This window comes from Poromitra crassiceps (genome assembly GCF_964638095.1).
Source record: "Poromitra crassiceps genome assembly, chromosome: 4".
NCBI lineage: Eukaryota > Metazoa > Chordata > Actinopteri > Beryciformes > Melamphaidae > Poromitra > Poromitra crassiceps.
The window spans coordinates 43,551,170-43,564,156 of NC_139626.1; positions in this window are offsets into that span (position 1 = coordinate 43,551,170).

Sequence of the window (12,987 nt, forward strand, 5' to 3'; positions counted from 1 at the left end):
GTTGGTACCCGGGCGCTGCCCACTGCTCCTAATTCTAGGAAGGTTCCTAGTAGACAGAGGATGGGTCAAAATGCAGAGGATGAATTTCCCCTGGGGATGATAAAGGATAACTTAAGGATCTTCCAAACATTTTCTGATAGCATCTGAGCAGGCCTGTAACAATTTTGACTTTTCATCACATGCTGATCAGGTCTGGAATACAGAATGTCTGAAAAATCCACTGAAATCCATAACAGTTTGAGTGCATTATTAAATTAGGGGCTAATGTACACCGCCTCCGGAAACAGATGCGGTACGGATCCGGTACGGCTGCGAACAGACCCACACTCATGCAATCTGTCAGACGTATGCGGGATCCGACAAAAAATAGAACGGGTGCGTAATTTTTCCGTACCGCATGTATCGCCAATCAATTACAGTAACATGGGCGAGAGTAGATCCGACAGTTTTGCCGGACGCGCAACGCAGCCGTAACGTATCTGGTGTACATTGCCTGTAAGGTTCGTTCAGGCTCTCCATGCGATTCTCTGTGGATGTGCGTATACAGAAAACAAATTAAATAAACAATAACAGCCGCCCTCGAAGGAGCCCTCGAGCAACATCTGTTCACTTCTGAGTCCAGAATGTCCAAGAATGATACGTAATGTGTCATTCTGATACAGAAGTGCCTGGAATAAAGTGCAGCGCTCTCAGCGCAGGCAAACATGAAGACAAGGTAAACGCTGCCCATCTGCATATATCACTGACAATGTAATGATACACAGCCTTCCTTTAAAGCCTCCAGCTTTGCATTTGGGCCGCGGCCATCTTGGCTCTCGCTCAGCTCATGAGAGACCAGAGGTTTCCCACAGAGCTGCAGCGCCCCCCCCCCCCCCCCCCCCCCCCTGCTATTGGTCCGTGATCGGCAAGCTGCGCGCTCACTGGACAGGCGACCTGTGTCAATCACACCAAAAATGGTCTTTTAGAGTTGATTTGACTCTAAACGGGTGAGATATATAAGAATTCACCCCCGAACAGTTGTCATGAAATGGCAGATAGAAATGGCGGATAAAAATCCTTGGTTCAGCGCTGAAGCAGGAAGTAGGCGGTCACTTTGCCTCTCTATAGCAATTAAAGGTCCTCTATCCAGTGTTAAGCCCACAGTGGATAGATAGCAACCAGTCCCCGGCCTTAGAGTGGACACAATGGAAAATATAACAATGGTTTGTGTGTGGGTGTGCGTGTGTGTGTGTGTGTGTGTGTGTGTACGTGCGTGCTGGCGTGTGTGTGTGTGTGTGTGTGTGTGTGTGCGCACACACACACTTAAGCGTATTTAATCCTCTAGCTTATCCATCCAATTCAACAGATGTTAAGACTTTGAAATTCAGCCTGGAATCATTAGCAGTCATTTACCTCATAAGTACAACACGATTACTCGCAAATACTCCTGTGCACAAACACTCAAGACTGAAGAGTGGCGCTGTTGCAAGCTGAAAGCGTGCTTTCTATAGTAGTACCTGTGTGTGTGTGTGTGTGTGTGTGTGTGTGTGTGTGTGTGTGTGTGTGTGTGTGTGTGTGTGTGTGTGTGTGTGTGCGCGCGCGCCCGCACATTTTCCTGTGTGGTGATCCATTACCCTGTCAGCTCTTTGCCATGATGCCTAACAGCAACAGGAACATTGTGCCTGGAGGAAATGACTTCATCCCGAGGAAAGACAATACCACCTCAAGCCTCTGGACTGCCCCCCTCTCTCCTTCTTCTCTCTTATCGCTATTCACTCCATCACTGAGCCCTTCTCCTCTCCTTTACAGTAGGGATATGGCTGATCTATCTCTGTCTCTGTTGCCGTTTGCCTCTCCCTTGCTGTTTCTGTGTGTGTGTGTGTGTGTGTGTGTGTCTCTCTCTCTCCCTCTCCTTCTCTCTCTCTCTCTCTCTCTCTCTCTCTCTGTGTTTCCTGCTCACTGTCTCGGTCTTTGAGGCACAGTCTTGGCCTTTGCCTCTCTCTGTCTCAGATGCTATGGTGATATGTCTGTGGATGGAGGGACGAGCTAGCGGCATCCTCGAGCATTTACACGATCGTGACGTGACACACACACACACACACATGCACGCACACGCACACGCACACACACACACACACACACACACACACACACACACACACAGACGGAGAGCATTTAGCTTGATATGGTAGAATGATTAGCATCAACCCACTCACTCTATTGGCCCCAGGCTAAGTGACCTTGGCTTCCATGCTTACACAAAGCGAAAAGATATTTAGCAGAGCGCTGATCGCATGCACACACGTTAACTCCTAATGATATCAACTCAATGCGTTACGTTTTGGAACGTACCATATCTGCTTGCCATTTTGCCTCGCTGTATTATTTTTTTTATTTACCATTCTGGCAACTGGGAGGAGGGATCAACTTTGGAAAATTGTGTTGACAAACCACAATCAGCAAAAGCCTACTCTGTATGCTCTTTTTTTCCTCAACAATGTTTGTATTGAAGTTTTCAATCAGCATTAGTAAACAAATATACAAATATGAAACATGTGTCCCTCCATCAGACAGACATTTCACAAGTCACACATTCAAAACAACAACAACAACAACAGCAACAACAATAATAATAATGCATAAAATATAAAAGGCAGAATCTATACATCCATACCTAATCTATATATATTGTAACGAATCAGGTATTCGTTCAGGAACCAGGAGACTTACAGTTGGTACAGGCTTTTATTCTTGGCTCATTCTCATAGCTCCTAGCAGTAGCTGCGCTGCTAGCTATACCTATACACACGTCTACTCCAGCTCTTCACATAGCTTGACTGGCATCACCACGAGACAGGAAGTGCCACTTACACCCCGTTCCCCCCAGGAACACCCCCACACATCAGTTCCTAGCTACACACCGAGACACCCCATTACATGTCAAAACCCCGGGTCGCTACAATATATTTTGTATACTCAGTCGGTAACACGTTTGACTGTTTCAAGAAGGACATGAATGAATCTCATATATTATCAAACTCATTCTGCTTTCCTTTAACATAATACGTCAACCTCTCCAGACCAAGACATACTCAGTATGCTTTAATAAAAGACCCCCATATCACGACCCTCCAAAAGTAGTATAAAAGTATACTAGCACAAAGCACCTCTCATTATTTGGTAGACCGCCGTCATACTGAGGTGTGGTGCTGTGTTTTCCACTGTTACAAAAGCATGTGTGAAATATTTTCACTCACTGAAAATATAAAACCTAATCTCCAAGTTTTCTCTCTTTGAATCGTCAAGGACTGGACTCAAAAGCCATCCATCAGGAAAAAAAAACCCACTTCTGCCACACTGTGCCTGAGTATTCAGAGGGAGAGTCCACCCTTCTCCATGAAATCATATTAAGTTCCATTAAGATGAAGTGAAGGAACCTGCATGGCCCTGCAGCTTTAACGACTGAATTAAAATGTGAAAGGAGAACGTTCAAGACACCAAATAATAGTCTCCAACATCTGGAATCAAGTATGTTTGGAAATGTTGAGCAAGCAACCTTTACTTCAAAGAGAGATCATTATCCCCTCTGGGATTAATAAAGTTGTTTTGAATCTGAATTAAAGCTGGTAGAATATTTATGAACCATAGGATTCAGCTGCACCACTGCTGTACTGCTGCATATTACATACATGATGCACTCACCTGCCAACCCCGGTGAATCAGGGCTCCCCGCATCACAAATCCCACATTAATCTCCCACGTATGAATGAAATGCCTAGGCGAAATCAATAACGGATCACAGCTTTGGCCTCGGTGCAACTGGTCAGTCGATTTCATGGAAAACGCAGGTGTCAAACTCTATGTCAAATATCCCTCGGGAAGCATATGGTAATTCATTGTCCATTCAAATGTATTGTTTTAGGCTTTGTAAATGATTTCCTTAGAAAAAGGTCCCTCTTGTTCTGCTGATAATATAGCATAAGTCACGCCCTCTTCCGGGTTCTAGGGGAGTGAATTAATCATTACTTTTTTCCATTGATGTTTATATATAAATAAATAAATAAATAAATAAATAAATATACATACATACATACATACATACATACTGTACATGCATGCATGCATGCGCGCACACACGCACGTACGCACGCACACACTGTGTATGTGCGTGTGCTCATACATTCCTGTTCATATGTGTGTATGAATATGTGTGTGTGTGTGTGTGTGTGTGTGTGTGTGTGTGTGTGTGAACACACGTGCGCAACAGGCAACCTCTCCTATACAGCATTTTTCCATACAATGGCAGCCCATTCAAATCCAATTACAGCACCACAGAGGGTTCCACAGCATCATTCATTCATCTGTCACTCACCCTCTCACCCGACTCTCACACACTCAAAAGGTTTCTGGCCTGTGGATGACTGGGTGGATGACTGCTGGGTGGATGACTGCTGGGTGGATGACTGGCTGACTGCTGCGTGGATGGGTGGGCTGTAACTGTCTCTTTCTGCTTTCTTCCTCTTTAATGTAGCGTTACTGTATGTTGTCCTCTGTGAGCTGACAAATGTGTTTCACTTGCCGTATTAAGGGCAGTTTACGTAGAGTACAGCGATCAATGATCGCCCGATGAGCAACGCTGAACGTTAATTATCGCTGGACGCTGATTTTGGACGCTGTCGCTCATAAAAAGTATAAACACTAGGCAATAGCAGAACGCATCGCAGAGGCGCAGTTTCATTTCAATCGCTTCATTTAGATTTTCTCTCAAGACATGGAGGTAGAAAAACAAGAGCTATAGAAGTACTTTCTTGAGCCAGCGATGGGGTCAAAGTTCAATCAAAATGAAGTCTCATCACAAAGATGCCATACCGCCCGTCGCTGGAAGTATAAATACAGTATATACTGTTGCCACCGACGATGGTCCGTCACAACCACCATAAATCGCTGTACTATAAACTGCCCTTTATCTAGATATTGATGTGATGGGGAGATGTGTGTCTGTTGTCTGAGTGCACGACAACAAACTGTGCGTTTACCAACCGTTGCATCATTTAAAAGTGTTTGATCGTTGTCAGTGTTCACTATTCATATGGCTTTGTGTAGTGTAGCATCTGGCAGGGAGTTGGAGCCGACCCAGGACCTTATGCTCCCCAAACAGCGATGTTACCCCTGCACCCACTGGGAGGTCCCTCTTGGCAGAGTAGCTACTGTAGTGGGCCCTTCCAGGTGTGCTCGCTGCACTATCCCCACCAAGCAGGAGAGTGTCGCGCTGCCAACTTCCCTCAGCTCAAGTCTACTGGATTAACAACAAGCCTCTCTGCTGGCCAGTATCACACCAGCCCAGGTGTAGCCCACAACAATAAAACAACATGAGCCAGTATTATGATAAGATTAACCCTGACCCAGCATGCAAATCTACCTCATGGAAAAAAATGACTTAGGCAACAGGAAGTATGGAGGATGATTCTAATATTTCATCAAAACCAGGCCTCTAAGGAACTAAGCTGGCACCATTGCAGAACAGCAGCAATACAGGCTCCAATATGAACCAAATAAGAACCGTAAGATGGATACAAACAAAATTGGAAAACTTAAATGAAAGAGGTTTTCTTTTAAACAAAGCAAAAAAGTGGCTGCCAAAACGGGAGGCTAATCCATTTTGTTTACACTTTAATACAATCACAGCAAGTGAAATTACATTAACTCTGTGACCTCTGCATTTCACAAACAAGTGAATATGGGAAATACGATTTTAATCAATGAATAGTTTGCATAATAGAAAGCATATTTAGTGATAATTGGTGTTTCTTAATTCTCTTTGGAAATATGCAGGTGACGTAGTGACTATCATTGCACATTCATTTCTGTTTGACTACAGTCCAAAAATGTCCGTGATGCAGAGTAGATGCATGATGGGAAACTATTTTAATGTAGGGAACTGACGATAGTCCCTTGAGGACTGAAATGTTTGCTGCTTGTTTGTTTATATCCCTAAGTAAAATGATCTCTTATTAAGACTCCTTAGTCTACATGTGTTTTCTGTGTGCGAGTCATTCAAGATTCAAGATTCAAGATTTTTATTGTCACTCCGTGGTACAAGTATCACGTGTGAAATTCTTGTGCTGTAGACTCCGTTTACAACATAGTACAAATATAACAGGGCATAACAGGGCTTTTCCGCTTTTAAACTATTTTAATGACCATGCACTGTTATACACTGTTAGGTATTTATGTAAATACATGGTAAGAAGAATCAAGTCACCATGTTTGCAGTTGTAACTGCAGTAAATACACATGAAAGTACTTAAAGGAGAATTCTGTTTTTTTATAACCTTATTATTTAGATTTTTTTTAATGATTTTTAACGCACCCTGAAAATAGACTTTTGAAATCGATGCACTAACGTTATCGTTGCACTAAAAAAAGCAGCGAGCAGCGACCTGAAACAGAGGAAATGCGGGCATGTGTATTGCCTGTATTTACGTCCTGTAAATAGCTTATTTTCTAACATGTAGCAACTCATATTATTGTTATTATATCATAGCAACTGTGAGAAAATGGCATTTGGCAAATGTATTTATCTTGTTGCAGCCAGCCTGTTTGTTTACCCTGTCTGTCTGCAGTCCTCCACTCCTCCATTTGTGATCCACATGATGTTATTCCAGCTCAAATAAATATGGGTGGCCATCGAATTCAAATGCATCGTCCAAATTCTCAAAATCAGATAAATATACAGCCATGCCTACGTGTGTTTACCCTGCCATAGACTGTCATGGTGGCTTGATCGACTGCGTCTGCGCAGACTCGTCTGAGCTCTGAGTCCTCGGATGTCAGTCGCCGGAATGCAATGCAGAGCAATGGATGGATGGCAGAGGTAACCACAGCGCGTCACACATTCATATCAGTATCATATAATAATGATATGAGCCGTTGCAAATAAGAAAATAATCTATTTACAGGACAAAAGTACAGGCATTACACGTGCCTGCATTTACTCTGTTTCAGGCCGCTTTTTAGTGCATCGAAAATTATTTTCAGGGTGGGTTAAAAAGAATAAAAAAGCAGAAAATAAGGTCCAGTGCCCGGTTGCATGAAACCACTACTAAGGTTGCCCTTAAAGTTTCATCAAACTATCCCTTAGGAAAAAAATGTGTTGCATAAAATGACCTAAGGATATTGTAAGGGAAACCCCTTAGATCTGTAAGTGTTTGCTCTTATCTACTTACCGTAAGTATTCCCTTATGCATTGCTACTGTAGAAGGTCCTTAGTAGCCATTTTCATCAGAAAATCTTCATTTAAATGTGAATTTGTGTGAAATTATTTGTTTACATGGCTGAATTTATGGTGATTCAAGAGGAGGAGATACCACAACACATTTTTCAGCCTGGACATGATGAACGATGGGCAACTTTTGAGGGTCAGTCTTGAGGATGGACTGATCCTTCAAAACTTGAACCGGACCTCGACGAGCACCAAGGAACCATGCGTTGCCAGCTGTCCAGCAAGTGTTGCTTTGAGGTTGTTGGGTTTTTTTTTTTTTACATGTGGGGCTTTCCAGTCGGTTGTGGGAGACAACACAAATTCTTCATTCGCTCGCTCCCTCTGCAGATCCGCGCTGACGGTAGCAGATGTGTTTGCTGTGAATCCCCGCACCGATACATGTGTTTGTGTGTTGTGTTGAGTGCAAGTAGTCGGAAGAGTGAAGCGTAACCATGACAACTGAAGTGCTCTGCCGTATTCTGACAGTAACTGCCATAAAAGCCTCAGTCTAAACACTTCGGCAAGGAGAAAACCTAAGAGGCTTTATGCAACGCTCTAAGTGAATCCGTCAGCTTAGGGAAATATATTGCCTAAGGGACAAACTTAAGTTTGAAACTTAAGGTTGTTTATGCAACCGACCACAGGTTGTAAAAAAAAAAAAAGGAAAAAAATAATTCTCCTTTAATTTTTTAATTTTTTTTTACAGAGGATTAGGATTGGCTTGAAAGGGTCACTATAATAAAAATTGATACGAAACTTGTTATACACATCCAGCTATCCTTACAAATTACATTGATTGGTCTAATAATATAATGAGGACGCTGTAATTAAAGGTCAAATTCAAACTACAGCAAAATCGTATGCATTTTTGGCACTGTGTGCTCATGCAGCTGATGTTTAAAAACAGATACACTGATTGGCCTAGCACCACCAGTCTGATTTGGATGAAACTTAGAAGGATGATGTCTCTTGCTGTGGCCCAAGGGGCGCCTGCATCAATCGTGGGAGACGACATGTTTCACTTGTTAGTGGGTGAAGTTGTACCAGAATGCCTTTCAGACATTCCAGTACACTTGGAAGATCGTCTGAAATTGGACCATAAAAGAAAGAATTATTGTTCCCATGGTTACCAGGTTCTTAGGATATCCTTCATGATTGGTTTCCTTTTTCCAATCCATTAAGACCAGCAGGTAGGCCTACCATATGTTCCGCAAAGATACGTGAAAAAAGGAAAAACATCCAATTTGACTGGGAGTGGGAACCATTGATTGCTTCCATTACGAGATACTAGTATTACCATGTCATACTAACACTTATAAAGCAAGGACTGTGTGTGTGTGTGTGTGTGTGTGTGTGTGTGTGTGTGTGTGTGTGTGTGTGTGTGTGTGTGTGTGTGTGTGTGTGTTTGTGTGTGTGTGTGGGGGGGTGTGTGGGTGTGGGTGTGTGTGTGCGCGTGCATAGGCGATTATAGACCTTCCAAACAGGGGTTGCACCGCCCAGAAGTCAATATTACTCCGGTAGGGGTGTTTAAAGAAATTTTGTACATTTTAAAATAAAATGCATTAATCTGGGGCACTCCGAGAGCAAAATGAAGAGGCTAGTAGATATGAAGAACTACACACATCACATTAATATCCTCTTCACTATGCTGTGGCTTTACAGTGATGACAAAATAATTGTCTCCTTATATAGCCTATTCTATCTGCATGATAGTGTTTCCCAACCACTGAACCGTGGCCCACTGGTGGGCCTCAGAGCACCATCTAGTGGGCTCCTAAATCAGATGTTTGCAGTCAAGATTCAAGATTTTTTTTTTTTTTTTATTGTCACTCCATGGTACAAGTATCACGTGTGAAATTCTTGTGCTGTGAACTCCGTTTACAACATAGTACAAATATAACAACTACCGGTACTTGAAATTAATATGTGGCAGTCAAAATCTATTTGTGGTGCTCAAAATCTATTGTGGTGTACCTCCACAAATAGATAACTGTATAGGAGACACTGAATGCTATAGTAGGATATGACAACACATTCTCCAACAACATATCACAATATGCTGAATGACACCTACAGTAGATGCAACTTCACCCAAGCTGCAGTCAGGTGATGTCTCGATCTGTTCTCACACTACTGTCTGGAGAAATGACAGTTCAATCTAAGCAGAGGTGGAGCTTTCAAACGTGCCACATTGTGACAGGCGCAGCCTGCGTGGTTGTCACTATCACCGGTGGTCCACCGCCGCTTCCCCCCTCTTCTTCGTCGTCCGAACTGAGAACAATGTTGCTGCTGCCGCCGGCTGCTGCTGAGGTGACCGGCATGGTGTTATTGTTGCAGTCATGTTTCTCTGTATCAGTCCTAGTTTTCTTAGAGAAAAATCGGTCGAGAGTTTGGTTTACCCTTTTAGCCATGTTAAATATCTCTGTCTCGTCTGTCTCGGTATGTTTCCTTTGTTGACACGCTGTCGCTGACGTCTGACGCAAGCACGTAGTAGCACGTAGTACCACGACCAGCGCGCATCACGTTAGCTGAGTTGAGAGGTCAAGTACAGATTTATTTTCTTCAGAAACACAATGAATCGAGAAATTGCATTGAATAATGTCGAATACAACGACATATAGATATCTACAACACATGATATATTGGATTAGATTTGGTTTAAAATCGTTTATGTGGCAGTGGTGGCCCAATGGTTAGCGAGCTTGTGACCAGAAGGTCGTCGGTTCAATCCCCGGGACCGGCAGGATAAATCTGGGTGGGGAAAGTGAAAAGGCAGCGCTTGCCCCTCCCTCATTACCACCACTGAGGTGCCCTTGAGCAAGGCCCTTAACCCCAACTTCTCCAGTGGAGCTGATCAGTGGCCAGCAGATCAGACTGTGGTTGTACTGGTCAGCTTCCAGGTATGAATGTGTGTGTGAATGTGAGCAGAGCGCTCCTGAAAAAGAGAGCATTACTCTCAGTGAGACTCCCCCTGTATAAATAAAAGGTAAAAAAAAAAAACATCTGGCCACTAGGGGTTGCACGTGCAGCCAGTGCACCAACGTATAATCGCCCATGTGTGCGGGCGTGCGTGTGTGTGTGTGTGTGTGTGTGTTTATACTTCACACTTGGCGGATGTGTTGCTGGGTTGGATTTGTTGCAATTTGGACACGTTCAATATTAATAAATGTTTTTTATACATATTTTTTATTTTCAATTTTTTATAGAACAATAAACGAACAAGACAAACAGGAAAAGAAAAAAAAATCCATCATTGACATTTGGCATTGTAACGTGGTGCTACCAGCCGCAAAAGGTGTTTATGTGCTTGTGAGAGATATTACGCATAGCATTCCACCCAAGGGGTCCACCGACCGGGCAAGCTGTCCATCACCCCTAACCCTATAGTCACTGCTCACTAGTCATTTTTAACCTCGTCAAAGTAGCCCAGAAACGGGTCCCAAATAGTTAAGAACCTTCTAAGCGAGTTGGTTCTCAGGAACCTGAGTCTCTCCATCTGTATAACAGAAACCATGTCCATCAGCCATACTTGAAAAGAAGGTGAAGAGGAGGACTTCCATTCCTTCAGGATGAGTCTTTGGCGACAGTTGTCCCCAGTGTCAGAGATTGTTGCACAGCTGTAGGGAAGTTCAGAGAAGACTCCGAGCAGCGGAAGATGGCGAGTTCGGCCTCCGGCTGAAGGGTTATTTTGTAGGCCTTAAGAGTACCAATCAAATATTTTGGCCCAGAATCCCGTTAGTGAAGGACAGAACCAGAAAGCATGAGATAGTGTTCCCTCTGACACAATGTGTCAGCAGCGGGGCAAACATGTCCTGCGCTGGTCCTTCATAATAGACCCTTTTCACGGGGCCATTTTGTGTCAAAAAGGCAGAATAAACACAGGTGCAAGCAAAACACTAATGAGGGTTTCCAAATTCCAATCATGGAAGTTTGAAACCCTCATTAGTGTTTTGCTTGCACCTGTGTTTACCCTGCCATTTCGACACAAAATGGCCCCCGTGAGAAGGGTCTATTGACTATTTCTTCTTCTATTCCATTAATACCAGCATATAGCCTGCATGTTCCTCGTAGGCCAGCAAGTCAACATTCTCCTTTACTTAACTCATTGAGTGCCAGCCACTTTTGGAGAACGGACGCTCCCAGTGCCAGAGTTTGAGCGTTTTCAGTGATTTCTCGAGGCCCACAGAATATTGTGTGATATTACTATGTAAACACCAAACACGCACAAAGAACGAGAAGACTCTTCTATCATCAGCAAAAAAAAGTTTATTGATATCATTTTCCGTTCTTTAGTTATCAGATAGGTGGATTTCAGCAAAAACACACGTTTCAATTTAGAAGCTGAGATATTCAGCCTTTTGTGAAATGAAGCATTTCAAGCACATCACTGACTCTGGAGCTAATATTTTCTGATGTAATGACACCTCAAAAATAATTTCCTTCAATAAAACAGTGAAAACAAAGGAATTTTGTTTGGCCAAATAATATTTTTTAGCTGCAACCAGCAGCGCTGGCCCCTGCGTGCGCAGACCCTACACCTTCTTGCTGGTCTTGATTTACTGCTGGTGGGCATCAGATATTCTAGCTTGTTTGCCTGTCTCTGTGCATCGAGCCTGCTGTCTGGGTCTGTGTTTACTGTCAATGGTTGTATGCTGCCCTGCGTGCCCCACCCCCCTCCTCCTCCTCCGTCGGAGTGTCTCCGGTGGCTCTGCTGCGTTTGCTCTGCGTTTGCTCTGCACTGAAAAGTGCGCTGCACCCCGCTTTTTCACAGCGTGTCGCCGGCTCCCAGCTGAGAATAATGTAACTTTTCAGAAAGACGCTGGTGTCGGCAACTAAATCATATGGAGGGGCTCAATTGTGGCAGCAGATTGACTGCTGTTCACAGGCACAGCTAACGTTATGCTTCATGCATATCGATGCATACCGATGCCGTTTCCGTTTCCATAACGACTTCTTCTGTCACAGGTTTGAAATAGGATCCATATGCAGAAATCACTTGGAGTCAGGAGTCAAAGTGTCATGGTTCAAGAAAGGAGTTTTACTAAGAAACTTAAAGAGTAACACAAGGTTTTCGGCAGCAGACCAAAATACCTCAGCACAGTCTCAACACACAAAGGAGCTTAAATAAGAGTCACAGTAATCAAGTCCAATTTGCGACAGCCACTGCTGATTACGATGCAACCCAGCTGTGTGGACGAACCAGGCTCTTGGGTTGCCCCAGGACGCCATCCAGTGGACATCCTAGGGAACTGCGTCAGGTGCTGACAGGACCCCCTCTCCTAGGGACGGCTCCAGACGTCCCACCAGGTAGACCAGGGTTCTGGTTGTGGAAATCGAAGGCGGTGACCCAGACAAACTTGTGCAGTGTCCCTATGACGAGAACCACCAGATCCGGGGTTCCCGCATGCCGTACCATCTGATAAAGTGCGCGAAGAATCATCCCGAACTGGCCAACGAAATGAAGACCTGTCCGTTTAACGCTCGCCACCGGGTCGCCCCACATGAGCCGATGCACCATACTGCAACCTGTGTGGACAGAAGAACTGTGGACAATGGAGACGGAGGAGATATAGCTGGCCCAGATAGATGGCTGAGGTATTCTGTCACAGGTTTGAAATAGGATCCATATGCAGAAATCACTTGGAGTCAGGAATCAAAGTGTCATGGTTCAAGAAAGGAGTTTTACTAAGAAACTTAAAGAGTAACACAAGGTTTTCGGCAGCAGACCAAAATACCTCAGCACAGTC